Raw genomic sequence first — 14,190 nt, forward strand, 5'->3', positions numbered from 1 at the left:
AATCTACAGCCACACCACGCTGGATATACCCAATCTCATCTGATCTTTGAAGCTAAGCAGTGTTGGGCCTGTTTAGTACTTGGATGGGAGACCACCTGGGAGTACAAAGTGATGTAGGTATTTTCATACTGCCAACACCGTTCTGTTGATGCATTCCATTTTCAAACTTATTCATTTATGTACCAGTAGTTAGAAGTAGAAAAGTTCTAACAGAAACCACAAAGCTCATCTACAGCCACACCACACTAGATACGCCCAATCTCATCTGATCTTGGAAGCTAAGCAGAGTTTGGCCTGGTTAGTACTTGTTAGGGAGACCACCGGTGAATACAAGGTGCTGTAGGTATTTTTATACTGCCAACACCGTTCTGTTGATGCATTCCATTTTCAAACTTATTCATTTATGTACCAGTAGTTAGAAGTAGGAAAGATCTAACAGAAGCCACAAAGCTCATCTACACCCACACCACGCTGGATATGCCCAAACTCATCTGAACTTGGAAGCTAAGCAGTGTTGGGCCTGGTTAGTACTTGTTAGGGAGACCACCAGTGAATACAAGGTGCTGTAGGTATTTTTATACTGCCAACACCGTTCTGTTGATGCATTCCATTTTCCAACTTATTCATTTATGTACCAGTAGTTAGAAGTAGAAAAGTTCTAACAGCAACCACAAAGCTCATCTACCACCACACCACGCTGGATATACCCTATCTCATCTGATCTTTGAAATTAAGCAGTGTTGGACCTGGTTAGTACTTGCATGGGAGACCACCTGGGAATACAAGGTGCTGTAGGTATTTTTATACTGCCAACACCGTTCTGTTGATGCATTCCATATTCAAACTTATTCATTTATGTACCAGTAGTTAGAAGTAGAAAAGTTCTAACAGAAACCACAAAGCTCATCTGCAGCCACACCACACTGGATATACCCAATCTCATCTGTTCTAGGAAGCTAAGCAATGTTGGGCCTGGTTAGTACTTGGATGGGAGACCACCTGGGAATAGAAGGTGCTGTAGGTAATTTTATACTGCCAACACCGTTCTGTTGATGCATTCCATTTTCAAACTTATTAATTTATGTACCAGTAGTTAGTAGTAGGAAAGATCTAACAGAAACCACAAAGCTGCTCTACAGCCACACCACACTGGATACGCCCAATCTCATCTGATCTTGGAAACTAAGCAGTATTGGGCCTGGTTAGTACTTGGATGGGAGACCACCTGGGAATACAAGGTGCTGTAGATATTTTTATACTGCCAACACCGTTCTGTTGATGCATACCTTTTTCAAACGTATTCATTTATGTACCAGTAGTTAGAAGTAGAAAAGTTCTAACAGCAACCACAAAGCTCATCTACAGCCTCACCACACTGGATACACCCAATGTCATCTGATCTTGGAAGCTAAGCATTGTTGAGCCTGGTTAGTACTTGAATGGGAGACCACCTGGGAGTACAAGGTGATGTAGGTATTTTCATACTGCCAACACCGTTCTGTTGATTCATTCCATTTTCAATCTTATTCATTTATGTACCAGTAGTTAGAAGTAGAAAAGTTCTACCAGAAAACACAAAGCTCATCTACAGCCACACCACACTGTATACGCCCAATCTCATCTGATCTTGGAAACTAAGTAGTGTTGGGCCTGTTTAGTACTTGGGTGGGAGACCACCTGGAAATACAAGGTGCTGTAGGTATTTTTATACTGCCAACACCGTTCTGTTGATGCATTCCATTTTCAAACTTATTCATTTATGTACCAGTAGTTAGAAGTAGGAAAGATCTAACAGAAACCACAAAGCTCATCTAAAGCCACACAACGCTGGATACGCCCAAACTCATCTGATTTTGGAAGCTAAGCAGTGTTGGGTTTGGTTAGTACTTGGATGGGAGACCACCTGGGAATACAAGGTGCTGTAGGTATTTTCATACTGCCAACACCGTTCTGTTGATGCATTCCATTTTCAAACTCTTTCATTTATTTACTAGTAGATAGAAGTAGAAAAGTTCTAACAGAAACATCAAAGCTCATCTACAGCCACAACACACTGGATACACGCAATCTCATCTGAACTTGGAAGCTAAGCAATGTTGGGCCTGGTTAGTAATTGGATGGGAGACCACCTGGGAATACAGGGTGCTGTAGGTATTTTTATACTGCCAACACCGTTCTGTTGATGCATACCATTTTCAAACTTATTTATTTATGTACCAGTAGTTAGAAGTAGAAAAGTTCTAACAGCAACCACAAAGCTCATCTACCACCACACCACGCTGTATATACCCTATCTCATCTGATCTTTGAAATTAAGCAGTGTTGGACCTGGTTAGTACTTGCATGGGAGACCACCTGGGAATACAAGGTGCTGTAGGTATTTTTATACTGCCAACACCGTTCTGTTGATGCATTCCATATTCAAACTTATTCATTTATGTACCAGTAGTTAGAAGTAGAAAAGTTCTAACAGAAACCACAAAGCTCATCTGCAGCCACACCACACTGGATATGCCCAATCTCATCTGTTCTAGGAAGCTAAGCAATGTTGGCCTGGTTAGTACTTGGATGGGAGACCACCTGGGAATACAAGGTGCTGTAGGTAATTTTATACTGCCAACACCGTTCTGTTGAAGCATTCCATTTTCAAACTTATTCATTTATGTACCAGTAGTTAGAAGTAGGAAAGATCTAACAGAAACCACAAAGCTGCTCTACAGGCACACGACACTGGATACGCCCAATCTCATCTGATCTTGGAAACTAAGCAGTATTGGGCCTGGTTAGTACTTGGATGGGAGACCACCTGGGAATACAAGGTGCTGTAGATATTTTTATACTGCCAACACCGTTCTGTTGATGCATATCTTTTTCAAACGTATTCATTTATGTACCAGTAGTTAGAAGTAGAAAAGTTCTAACAGCAACCACAAAGCTCATCTACAGTCTCACCACACTGGATACACCCAATGTCATCTGATCTTGGAAGCTAAGCAGTGTTGAGCCTGGTTAGTACTTGGATGGGAGACCACCTGGGAATACAAGGTGCTGTAGGTAATTTTATACTGCCAACACCGTTCTGTTGATGCATTCCATTTTCAATCTTATTCATTTATGTACCAGTAGTTAGAAGTAGAAAAGTTCTACCAGAAACCACAAAGCTCATCTACAGCCACACCACACTGTATACGCCCAATCTCATCTGATCTTGGAAAATAAGTAGTGTTGGGCCTGTTTAGTACTTGGGTGGGAGACCACCTGGAAATACAAGGTGCTGTAGGTATTTTTATACTGCCAACACCGTTCTGTTGATGCATTCCATTTTCAAACTTATTCATTTATGTACCAGTAGTTAGAAGTAGGAAAGATCTAACAGAAACCACAAAGCTCATCTAAAGCCACACAACGCTGGATACGCCCAAACTCATCTGATCTTGGAAGCTATGCAGTGTTGGGTTTGGTTAGTACTTGGATGGGAGACCACCTGGGAAAACAAGGTGCTGTAGGTATTTTCATACTGCCAACACCGTTCTGTTGAAGCATTCCATTTTCAAACTCTTTCATTTATTTACTAGTAGATAGAAGTAGAAAAGTTCTAACAGAAACCACAAAGCTCATCTGCAGCCACACCACACTGGATATGCCCAATCTCATCTGTTCTAGGAAGCTAAGCAATGTTGGGCCTGGTTAGTACTTGGATGGGAGACCACCTGGGAATAATAGGTGCTGTAGGTAATTTTATACTGCCAACACCGTTCTGTTGATGCATTCCATTTTCAAACTTATTCATTTATGTACCAGTAGTTAGAAGTAGAAAAGTTCTAACAGCAACCACAAAGCTCATCTACCACCACACCACGCTGGATATACCCTATCTCATCTGATCTTTGAAATTAAGCAGTGTTGGACCTGGTTAGTACTTGCATGGGAGACCACCTGGGAATACAAGGTGCTGTAGGTATTTTTATACTGCCAACACCGTTCTGTTGATGCATTCCATATTCAAACTTATTCATTTATGTACCAGTAGTTAGAAGTAGAAAAGTTCTAACAGAAACCACAAAGCTCATCTGCAGCCACACCACACTGAATATGCCCAATCTCATCTGTTCTAGGAAGCTAAGCAATGTTGGGCCTGGTTAGTACTTGGATGGGAGACCACCTGGGAATAATAGGTGCTGTAGGTAATTTTATACTGCCAACACCGTTCTGTTGATGCATTCCATTTTCAAACTTATTCATTTATGTACCAGTAGTTAGAAGTAGGAAAGATCTAACAGAAACCACAAAGCTCATCTAAAGCCACGCAACGATGGATACGCCCAAACTCATCTGATCTTGGAAGCTAAGCAGTGTTGGGTTTGGTTAGTACTAGGATGGGAGACCACCTGGAAATACAAGGTGCTGTAGGTATTTTTATACTGCCAACACCGTTCTGTTGATGCATTCAATTTTCAAACGTATTCATTTATGTACCAGTAGTTAGAAGTAGAAAAGTTCTAACAGCAACCACAAAGCTCATCTACAGCCTCACCACACTGGATGCACCCAATGTCATCTGATCTTGGAAACTAAGCAGTATTGGGCCTGGTTAGTACTTGAATGGGAGACCACCTGGGAGTACAAGGTGATGTAGGTATTTTCATACTGCCAACACCGTTCTGTTGATGCATTCCATTTTCAATCTTATTAATTTATGTACCAGTAGTTAGAAGTAGGAAAGATCTAAAAGAAACCACAAAGCTCATCTAAAGCCACACAACGCTGGATACGCCCAATCTCATCTGATCTTGGAAACTAAGCAGTATTGGGCCTGGTTAGTACTTGGATGGGAGACCACCTGGGAATACAAAGTGCTGTAGGTGTTTTTATACTGCCAACACCGTTCTGTTGATGCATACCATTTTCAAACTTATTCATTTATGTACCAGTAGTTAGAAGTAGAAAAGTTCTATCAGCAACCACAAAGCGAATCTACAGCCACACCACGCTGGATATACCCAATCTCATCTGATCTTTGAAGCTAAGCAGTGTTGGGCCTGTTTAGTACTTGGATGGGAGACTACCTGGGAGTACAAGGTGATGTAGGTATTTTCATACTGCCAACACCGTTCTGTTGATGCATTCCATATTCAAACTTATTCATTTATGTACCAGTAGTTAGAAGTAGAAAAGTTCTAAAAGAAACCACAAAGCTCATCTGCAGCCACACCACACTGGATATGCCCAATCTCATTTGTTCTAGGAAGCTAAGCAATGTTGGGCCTGGTTAGTACTTGGATGGGAGACCACCTGGGAATACAAGGTGTTGTAGGTAATTTTATACTGCCAACACCGTTCTGTTGATGCATTACATTTTCAAACTTATTCATTTATGCCCCAGTAGTTAGAAGTAGGAAAGATCTAACAGAAACCACAAAGCTCCTCTACAGCTACACAATACTGGATACGCCCAATCTCATCTGATCTTGGAAACTAAGCAGTATTGGGCCTGGTTAGTACTTGGATGGGAGACCACCTGGGAATACAAAGTGCTGTAGGTGTTTTTATACTGCCAACACCGTTCTGTTGATGCATACCATTTTCAAACTTATTCATTTATGTACCAGTAGTTAGAAGTAGAAAAGTTCTAACAGCAACCACAAAGCTAATCTACAGCCACACCACGCTGGATTTACCCAATCTCATCTGATCTTTGAAGCTAAGCAGTGTTGGGCCTGTTTAGTACTTGGATGGGAGACCACCTGGGAGTACAATGTGATGTAGGTATTTTCATACTGCCAACACCGTTCTGTTGATGCATTCCATTTTCAAACTTATTCATTTATGTACCAGTAGTTAGAAGTAGAAAAGTTCTAACAGAAACCACAAAGCTCATCTACACCCACACCACGCTGGATATGCCAAATCTCATCTGATCTTGGAAACTAAGCAGTGTTGGGCCTGGTTAGTACTTGTTAGGGAGACCACCGGTGAATACAAGGTGCTGTAGGTATTTTTATACTGCCAACACCGTTCTGTTGATGCATTCCATTTTCAAACTTATTCATTTATGTACCAGTAGTTAGAAGTAGGAAAGATGGGGGGCGTGGCCTGGCTGGCATCAGGAGAAGTCGGGTTCCTGCAGAGCTCCGGCCAGCAACACAATAAAATAAACCTCTGAGCTAACTTTGGGGGCCCACCTGCAAGGAAACAATCCCCTGAGCCCTGCTACATCACCCTGCACCCGGAGGTCGAGGCTGCGGAATCGGGGAGGCCCTGTGTTGCCCCCTGCGGATTGCGGCCTACCTCCGCCCCAGAAGCCGGGGCCTCGATTTTGGTGTGGAGCCGTCGGTCCGTCGGACCTGGTGCGGCGATTCTGCGGACCCCTCCCCCACCTGAGCGGCGCTCCCTGGCACCCAAGAGCTCACCCATCAGCCACTGACCCTCACAGGAGACCGGCGACCGGACAATCTGCGGGAGGTGAGAGCCGGGACGAGTGTGACTGGCGGCCGGCGGCCATCTTGTGGTTGGCGCCGCCCGGACTTTAAGCTCTGCTTTGCCGATCCCTGGCCTCTCCGGGCACCTGCCCTCCGACCCCCACCTCATACATCCTCGCAAGAACAGATCTCCCCCCCCCCACTGGTGGGGATCAACGACCCGGGGACCTCCGGAGGATCCGTGTTTCATTTACAGGCGGCCGCCATCTTGTGACTGGCACAACTCTCTCCTCACTCCATAGCTAGAAATGGCTGTAGCTCTAGCTCCCTCTTGTGGCGACTTTTAGATTAGACAACTCACAGCCACTATAAATATATTTCTATACTCCTGCCTATTCTCATGTCTCCTGTTTAGCGGCTGGAGGGGAGTTATCATATTACACCTTGAAACAACAGGTGCAAACTTTAACAGCCCTGCCGCCATCTGCCCGGAGGCTTTCACCCTGCAGAGAGCTGACCCTGCACCCCTGCTGGAATAGGCGCTGCTGCGATCACCTATATCTCGGAAGCTCCACCTGCTCCACCCATAAACCCATGCCGGCCTCTACACCTGTGTGACATTTCTCCTCGCCCATGTGCGCTGTTCACGGACTGATGCCTACCGGTCCTGAGCTATTACTCGTTGAGATGTAACCTGTTATACTTCCGCTTCTTTTTTCCTCTCCATGTGACCTCATTATAGCCTGCTCCTTGCGTGAGGCGACTCCTACTGTATAAATCGGTTCTCCGTTGCCCGCTTATTTTTATGGAAAAATTTCTCATACCCACCCCGATGTCAATTGCTGACCCCGCCTCTACAACCCGAGGCGATACTGTGTGGAGACACTCGTCTGATTCAGATTGCTCTGTCACCCATTCCAGGTCCTTACAAAAACGCAAGTCTGCTCCGGCCAATAAGCCTCCCAAAATGAAACCTGCGGATATTGCGGCGGTGCTGGGCCCTCTACTAGATGAAAAACTGGCGGGCCTTAGAGAAGCTATTGACTCTACTCTATCCAAATTAACTCAACACCCTGGCCGCTTAGATGACGTCGAACAGAGGGTGTCTACCCTGGAGGATGATTTGCATGCAGCACAACTCACCATTAATTCACAGCAAAGCGACATTTCGGATCTGACCCAGAAGCTAGATTATTTGGAGAATCGCGGACGCAGAAGTAATCTCCGGGTGGTGGGTATCCCCGAATCGGTCAAAGGCTATGAGTTACTTGATCTTCTCTCTAACTGGATACCGCAACAACTGGCCATGGATCTCAAAGGTGCCCCTCTGGCTATTGAGCGGGCACATAGAATAGGCCCTGAACGTAAAACGAACTCTGGTCGCCCTCGCCCGGTGATCATGAAAATCCTTAATTATGCCGACAAAGCTCGACTCTTAGACCACTACCGGAAGACGGATAGCTTAACCTACAACGGAGATCGGCTCTTGATATTTCAGGATTTTTCCACCATTGTCGCTGCTAAACGCAAGGAGTTTGCCCCGTTGTGCAAGCAACTGTTTAATGCCAAAATCAAATTCTCTCTCCTGTACCCGGCCCGGCTGCGGGTCTTCGAGGACGGCAAGCCGTTGTTCTTCGATGACATAACACTCGCCAAGGCCCACTTCTCGAGTTTACCCACTTGACTGTTGCACTGTTATTATTGCTTGCATGCATGTTTTTCTCTCTTTTTTTTCTCCTTCTGCAGGTCACGTGGAGAGGAATAATTGCGCAGCTCTGTGTATACAATGAGCTGTAAATTTTCTTGTTTTTCTTGTTTGTTTTCTATGTTACTGTTTAATATTGTTGGTTGCACCTGCCAGACCTGCCGACCCCGATCCTCCATGGGTCAACCCCTTCCCGCTCGCTGGGACGGGCAGGGGCCCTACTTTACCTCTAGTATATTTTTTCTTGCATTCCCAACCATCGGTATAGGCTGATATAGCTGACCCTGCTCCTACTCCCCCCGCCGCCGCGGAAGATACCCCACTCCTTGCCTTCAATATAGTATCATGGAATGTGGAGGGCCTTAACGTTCCAGTGAAGCGTAAGAAAGTGCTCTCCCACCTCCACCGTTTGACCCCTCACATCACCTTCTTACAGGAAACACATTGGCTGGACGATCCCCGCAACACTCTACGTGCCCCCTGGATCGGGGATTGTATCTCGGCCCCTTACTCTAATAAGACCAGGGGAGTTGCCATCCTTTTTCACAAGTCCCTACAATATTCGATACGCAGAAAATTTCTCGATCCTAATGGGAGATTTATTTTGCTAGATGTGATTATTGATAATGTCTTGTATACTCTCCTTAATCTATATGCCCCAAATGTCTCTCAACAGGATTTTTTTGCAGTTGTCCTACAGAAACTTTCCTCTTGGGGGAGCTCTAATCTAATCCTAGGAGGAGATTTCAACACGGTCATCGATCCGTCCATGGACAGGTCTGGGGTGAGTACTTCATCCTCCAAATCCGGCTATGATCTTCTTTCTTCCCTCTGTTCACAACTTGCTCTCTCTGACCCTTGGCGTATCCATCACCCTCTTCTTCGTGATTACTCTTTCTACTCTCACCCCCACTCCACACACTCCCGTATTGATTATATTTTCTTATCCCGACACCTCTTTCCTAAAGTCACTCACACATCGATTCAAAATATTATTATCTCAGACCATGCCCCTATTATGATCTCTCTTAAGCTTGCGTTGCCCCAATGCTTTTCCAAATGCTGGCGATTCCCTGCCTATCTTACTCACTCTGAGGATTTTCTCCTACACCTTAGACACACTTGGCACACCTATGTTTCTGATAATTTGACCCAGGCGGAGGATGTCTCACTGTTCTGGAGCGCCTCTAAAGCTGTTATCCGGGGCCACATTATCTCATACGTAAATTCCAAATGCAAAGCATTTAACTCCCGCCTCCATGAACTGAGCTCCCTTCTCACCTCAACTTATAGAACGTATAAGCGTTCCGACACTCCCGCACATAAAGAGGCTTACCTGACTGCTAAACAAGTATATGATACCTTCCTAACAGAGCAGGCCCAGACACGATATGATTACCAGCGGAACAAATTTTTTAGATGGGGTAATAAATCGGGCAGACTCTTGGCAAACCTCGCTCGGGGACCCCGGACGCGCACATGGGTTGAGGTGGTTAAATCTTCAGACACTATTATATCAGATCCGACAGCCATTTGCGCCGAATTTATGCAGTTTTACAAATCCCTATATACAGCAGAGCCAGATAACGTGGAGACAGGTAAATCCTTTCTGTATGACGCTCAGCTTCCTGTCCTCTCTCGAGATGACAGGGACCTTCTCGAGATGTCTATAACTGAGGAAGAGATACTCACAACTATCAAATCTTTACCAAACGGCAAGAGCCCAGGCCCTGATGGCTTTGGGGCTGAATATTATAAATTACTTAATGCTGAACTCACACCCACTCTAGCCAAATTATATAATCATATCTTTACCTCCGGAACTATACCCTTATACTTCAATGAGGCACGGATAATCGTAATACCCAAGCCGGGTAAAGATCCCTCCCTTGTGGGTTCTTATCGCCCTATCTCACTTCTTAACCAAGACTTCAAATTGCTTACCAAACTAATGGCCAACCGTCTACAGTCTTGTCTGCCTCATCTCATTTCCCCGGCCCAATTAGGCTTTATTAAAGGCAGACAATCTGTACAAGGTATTAGATCGGCGATAGCTGCTATTTCCCATACCCGCCTTCATAATTTGGAAGACAATATTCTTATCAATCTAGACGCCGAAAAGGCCTTCGATAAAATCGCTTGGCCACACCTTTTTAGAGTGCTCTCCCATCAGCAATTTGGCACTAATTTCTGTAGTCTAATGCGGACCCTCTGCACTGCTCCGATGGCCCAGGTGGTAGTTAATAATGTGGCCTCCTCTTCCTTTTTTCTTGAGAGAGGCACCAGACAAGGATGCCCTCTCTCCCCTCTGCTTTTTAATTTGGCCTTGGAACCTTTTATTCGTTATATCCAACTACTACCTGGGTTTAGAGGCATTGTTATTGGGGATCGCGAACTCAAAGTTATAGCCTTCGCAGATGACCTACTTATATGTACCTCTGACCCTAAACGCTCCCTTCCTGTATTGGTAGAGGCAATTGACAGATTTTCGTCTTTTGCTGGCTTCTCCATTAACTTTGCCAAGTCTGAAGCCCTGGCCATATTTGGCCAGGCGAGACTGGGTTGGATTAGACCCTTCCCGTTTAGATGGGCCCCCTCGCATATCACCTTTTTAGGAGTGGCTCTACCACAACATCTCTCCACCCTCTATGCACGTAATATTACCCCGATCATACATAAAATACAGACTGAACTTAGCCTATGGCAAAACCTTCCCCTTAATATGTTAGGGAGATGCAACCTGTTTAAAATGGCAAGCTTCCCGAAACTCCTGTATATTCTCCAAATGACTCCCATTCTTCTCACTAACTCCGACTTTTCTTTACTTAATACCTTGCTTTCCAAGTTTATATGGAACCGTAAGCGCCCCAGGATAAGCCTAAAAAAAATGATGCAATCGGTGCGCCAAGGGGGTGTAAACCTACCAAACATTAAACAATACAATCTAGCGTGTTTACTACGTTTCGCTATGGATTGGCTCAGTGGCAACGATGTATTCACAGATACCAAGTTAGAATCTCAGCTTTGTGCTCCTCTCTCTCTTGCTTACCTCCTACATGCCCGGCCCTCTCAAATAAAATCTTCCCAATTTGATAACCCGCTATTGTCTTCCACTATTAAGGCGTGGAAAATGGCTAGGAAAGCCCTTGGTCTCAAATATTATTACTCAGTATCTCTACCTTTGCTTGGAAACCTGGAGTTCCAAAATGGTACTGCCTCTTTGCCTTTTGGTGCTTGGTGCTCCTCTGGTTTAAAGACTCTACGTAATCTGATGACACCTACTCACACTCCTTTGCCATTCCAGGAGGCTATTGAGAAATATGCAATTTCACCCCTGCATGGATTTTACTACTCCCAGGCTATACATTATCTTACATCCGTTCTCCCTCACCTCACGGGAAAAGACTTTGTTAACCCCTTAGACTCCCTTTTACGCTCCAACACATACTCCATATCTTCTATCTATGCGCGCATCCGCACTGAACTGGACCCCCACACTGATTTTCCTGATCTGGCTAAATGGATCTCCCAAGTTCCTACACTCACAGTAGACACCCTACTAGATACTTTTTTTATGACCCTTAAACTAATACCGGCTAGTATATATCAGGAAATGGCCTATAAACTGCTACACAGGGCATATATTTCGCCCAAACAAGGTTTTCTAATGGGTATATCAGATAGGGCCGGATGTAATAAATGCTCAACGGTAGAAGCTGACCTTTTCCATTGTCTCTGGGCCTGCCCTGTCATCCAAAAATTCTGGCATACCTTACACCACTATGGCACCTCAACGCTAGGCATCCCCTTTCAATGCACTGCTCCCTGGGCCCTCTTTGGTCATCTGTCGGACCAACCTGGAATTCCACGCACTGATAAAAAATTGATAGTGCTACTTTCAGCAGTGGGGAAAAAAGCTATATTGCAACAGTGGATCCATCCTACCTCTCCTACTCTCCCTATGGCTACTTCTAGGTTACTCTTCTTATTTAATATGGACTGGCTGGAGGCCTCTATCCACAAGGAAACCCTGACTCCTGCACTCTTTAAGTGCTGGGATAAATACATCTGTACCCTCCCTGCCCACACTAAACTAGCAATACATAAATGTTTCCAATCTAACTTTTGGTACTCTCTCCGACAACTTGATAGCCAACTTTCTCTAACTGACTGAGCCTCCTATCTTCCCCTCCCCCTCTTCTTCTTCATCCGTACTTCCCTCTCCACACACTTCTTCTTTTCTTTCCCCTTTCTTCTTATTTCTCCTGTTTCTTCCCTGGCGGATTGGTTGGACACTTCTATAGACGGATCGGTGGCCTGTGGCTCTTGGTAGGTGTTTTTGCCTATTTTTGTTCTAACGTTTTTGTGATGTTCTTTTTTACCTCCCCTTTTTTTTTTTTTTTTTTTGTTATTTGAACTGCCGGAATTGAGTGTCAGTTTTTAGTCAGTCATATTCAGTCCCATTCTCAATATATTATAGCCTGACCGCCGCTCTTCTGGTGGTTTACAGTTTGTTCTTGTTGATTGTTTTGGAAAATTGGAAAATTTCCTCCACCTACTCATATATGCTGTGTACTTTTACCTTTCTTATTTGCCTACTTTGATGTAGATATGTTTGATATGTATGCGGTTTTTTCCTTACTTCTGTACCATGTTTTGGAGGTATTTAATAAACATATTTGGAAAAAAAAAAGAAGTAGGAAAGATCTAACAGAAGCCACAAAGCTCATCTACACCCACACCACGCTGGATATGCCCAAACTCATCTGAACTTGGAAGCTAAGCAGTGTTGGGCCTGGTTAGTACTTGGATGGGAGACCACCTGGGAATACAAAGTGCTGTAGATATTTTTATACTGCCAACACCGTTCTGTTGATGCATACCTTTTTCAAACGTATTCATTTATGTACCAGTAGTTAGAAGTAGAAAAGTTCTAACAGCAACCACAAAGCTCATCTACAGCCTCACCACACTGGATACACCCAATGTCATCTGATCTTGGAAGCTAATCAGTGTTGTGCCTGGTTAGTACTTGGATGGGAGATCACCTGGGAGTACAAGGTGATGTAGGTATTTTCATACTGCCAACACCGTTCTGTTGATGCATTCCATTTTCAATCTTATTCATTTATGTACCAGTAGTTAGAAGTAGAAAAGTTCTACCAGAAACCACAAAGCTCATCTACAGCCACACCACACTGTATACGCCCAATCTCATCTGATCTTGGAAACTAAGTAGTGTTGGACCTGTTTAGTACTTGGGTGGGAGACCACCTGGAAATACAAGGTGCTGTAGATATTTTTATACTGCCAACACCGTTCTGTTGATGCATTGCATATTCAAACTTATTCATTTATGAACCAGTAGTTAGAAGTAGAAAAGTTCTAACAGAAACCACAAAGCTCATCTGCAGCCACACCACACTGGATATGCCCAATCTCATTTGTTCTAAAAAGCTAAGCAATGTTGGGCCTGGTTAGTACTTGGATGGGAGACCACTTGGGAATACAAGGTGCTGTAGGTAATTTTATACTGCCAACACCGTTCTGTTGATGCATTCCATTTTCAAACTTATTCATTTATGTACCAGTAGTTAGAAGTAGGAAAGATCTAACAGAAACCACAAAGCTCCTCTACAGCCACACCACACTGGATACGCCCAATCTCATCTGATCTTGGAAACTAAGCAGTATTGGGCCTGGTTAGTACTTGGATGGGAGACCACCTGGGAATACAAAGTGCTGTAGATATTTTTATACTGCCAACACCGTTCTGTTGATGCATACCTTTTTCAAACGTATTCATTTATGTACCAGTAGTTAGAAGTAGAAAAGTTCTAACAGCAACCACAAAGCTCATCTACAGCCTCACCACACTGGATACACCCAATGTCATCTGATCTTGGAAGCTAATCAGTGTTGTGCCTGGTTAGTACTTGGATGGGAGATCACCTGGGAGTACAAGGTGATGTAGGTATTTTCATACTGCCAACACCGTTCTGTTGATGCATTCCATTTTCAATCTTATTCATTTATGTACCAGTAGTTAGAAGTAGAAAAGTTCTA

At 44.2% G+C, this 14,190-nt stretch overlaps 33 pseudogenes; all 33 read left to right on the forward strand.

Annotated features, from left to right (window-relative positions):
• Nucleotide 1: 1 nt before the first annotated feature.
• Nucleotides 2–120, forward strand: LOC134962360 (5S ribosomal RNA; annotated as a pseudogene).
• A 107-nt stretch (nucleotides 121–227) lies between these two features.
• Nucleotides 228–346, forward strand: LOC134964237 (5S ribosomal RNA; annotated as a pseudogene).
• Nucleotides 347–453: 107 nt separating this feature from the next.
• LOC134963701 (5S ribosomal RNA) lies at nucleotides 454–572 on the forward strand (annotated as a pseudogene).
• A 107-nt stretch (nucleotides 573–679) lies between these two features.
• On the forward strand, nucleotides 680–798 carry LOC134963457 (5S ribosomal RNA; annotated as a pseudogene).
• A 107-nt stretch (nucleotides 799–905) lies between these two features.
• Nucleotides 906–1,024, forward strand: LOC134962337 (5S ribosomal RNA; annotated as a pseudogene).
• A 107-nt stretch (nucleotides 1,025–1,131) lies between these two features.
• On the forward strand, nucleotides 1,132–1,250 carry LOC134960095 (5S ribosomal RNA; annotated as a pseudogene).
• Nucleotides 1,251–1,357: 107 nt separating this feature from the next.
• LOC134964306 (5S ribosomal RNA) lies at nucleotides 1,358–1,476 on the forward strand (annotated as a pseudogene).
• Nucleotides 1,477–1,583: 107 nt separating this feature from the next.
• On the forward strand, nucleotides 1,584–1,702 carry LOC134960873 (5S ribosomal RNA; annotated as a pseudogene).
• A 107-nt stretch (nucleotides 1,703–1,809) lies between these two features.
• LOC134964168 (5S ribosomal RNA) lies at nucleotides 1,810–1,928 on the forward strand (annotated as a pseudogene).
• Nucleotides 1,929–2,035: 107 nt separating this feature from the next.
• LOC134961531 (5S ribosomal RNA) lies at nucleotides 2,036–2,154 on the forward strand (annotated as a pseudogene).
• A 107-nt stretch (nucleotides 2,155–2,261) lies between these two features.
• Nucleotides 2,262–2,380, forward strand: LOC134963718 (5S ribosomal RNA; annotated as a pseudogene).
• Nucleotides 2,381–2,487: 107 nt separating this feature from the next.
• On the forward strand, nucleotides 2,488–2,605 carry LOC134962959 (5S ribosomal RNA; annotated as a pseudogene).
• A 107-nt stretch (nucleotides 2,606–2,712) lies between these two features.
• LOC134963080 (5S ribosomal RNA) lies at nucleotides 2,713–2,831 on the forward strand (annotated as a pseudogene).
• A 107-nt stretch (nucleotides 2,832–2,938) lies between these two features.
• On the forward strand, nucleotides 2,939–3,057 carry LOC134961192 (5S ribosomal RNA; annotated as a pseudogene).
• A 107-nt stretch (nucleotides 3,058–3,164) lies between these two features.
• On the forward strand, nucleotides 3,165–3,283 carry LOC134961140 (5S ribosomal RNA; annotated as a pseudogene).
• Nucleotides 3,284–3,390: 107 nt separating this feature from the next.
• LOC134964506 (5S ribosomal RNA) lies at nucleotides 3,391–3,509 on the forward strand (annotated as a pseudogene).
• A 107-nt stretch (nucleotides 3,510–3,616) lies between these two features.
• Nucleotides 3,617–3,735, forward strand: LOC134961624 (5S ribosomal RNA; annotated as a pseudogene).
• Nucleotides 3,736–3,842: 107 nt separating this feature from the next.
• On the forward strand, nucleotides 3,843–3,961 carry LOC134963458 (5S ribosomal RNA; annotated as a pseudogene).
• A 107-nt stretch (nucleotides 3,962–4,068) lies between these two features.
• On the forward strand, nucleotides 4,069–4,187 carry LOC134961617 (5S ribosomal RNA; annotated as a pseudogene).
• A 107-nt stretch (nucleotides 4,188–4,294) lies between these two features.
• LOC134958926 (5S ribosomal RNA) lies at nucleotides 4,295–4,413 on the forward strand (annotated as a pseudogene).
• Nucleotides 4,414–4,520: 107 nt separating this feature from the next.
• On the forward strand, nucleotides 4,521–4,639 carry LOC134964103 (5S ribosomal RNA; annotated as a pseudogene).
• Nucleotides 4,640–4,746: 107 nt separating this feature from the next.
• LOC134964610 (5S ribosomal RNA) lies at nucleotides 4,747–4,865 on the forward strand (annotated as a pseudogene).
• A 107-nt stretch (nucleotides 4,866–4,972) lies between these two features.
• LOC134961902 (5S ribosomal RNA) lies at nucleotides 4,973–5,091 on the forward strand (annotated as a pseudogene).
• Nucleotides 5,092–5,198: 107 nt separating this feature from the next.
• On the forward strand, nucleotides 5,199–5,317 carry LOC134962753 (5S ribosomal RNA; annotated as a pseudogene).
• A 107-nt stretch (nucleotides 5,318–5,424) lies between these two features.
• On the forward strand, nucleotides 5,425–5,543 carry LOC134963311 (5S ribosomal RNA; annotated as a pseudogene).
• A 107-nt stretch (nucleotides 5,544–5,650) lies between these two features.
• Nucleotides 5,651–5,769, forward strand: LOC134963130 (5S ribosomal RNA; annotated as a pseudogene).
• A 107-nt stretch (nucleotides 5,770–5,876) lies between these two features.
• LOC134964381 (5S ribosomal RNA) lies at nucleotides 5,877–5,995 on the forward strand (annotated as a pseudogene).
• A 6,857-nt stretch (nucleotides 5,996–12,852) lies between these two features.
• On the forward strand, nucleotides 12,853–12,971 carry LOC134961007 (5S ribosomal RNA; annotated as a pseudogene).
• Nucleotides 12,972–13,078: 107 nt separating this feature from the next.
• LOC134964552 (5S ribosomal RNA) lies at nucleotides 13,079–13,197 on the forward strand (annotated as a pseudogene).
• Nucleotides 13,198–13,304: 107 nt separating this feature from the next.
• Nucleotides 13,305–13,423, forward strand: LOC134961217 (5S ribosomal RNA; annotated as a pseudogene).
• Nucleotides 13,424–13,530: 107 nt separating this feature from the next.
• On the forward strand, nucleotides 13,531–13,649 carry LOC134964344 (5S ribosomal RNA; annotated as a pseudogene).
• A 107-nt stretch (nucleotides 13,650–13,756) lies between these two features.
• Nucleotides 13,757–13,875, forward strand: LOC134961404 (5S ribosomal RNA; annotated as a pseudogene).
• Nucleotides 13,876–13,982: 107 nt separating this feature from the next.
• On the forward strand, nucleotides 13,983–14,101 carry LOC134964553 (5S ribosomal RNA; annotated as a pseudogene).
• The last annotated feature ends 89 nt before the right edge of the window (nucleotides 14,102–14,190 follow it).

The sequence above is a fragment of the Pseudophryne corroboree genome, chromosome 9, assembly GCF_028390025.1.
Source record: "Pseudophryne corroboree isolate aPseCor3 chromosome 9, aPseCor3.hap2, whole genome shotgun sequence".
NCBI classification, from domain to species: domain Eukaryota; kingdom Metazoa; phylum Chordata; class Amphibia; order Anura; family Myobatrachidae; genus Pseudophryne; species Pseudophryne corroboree.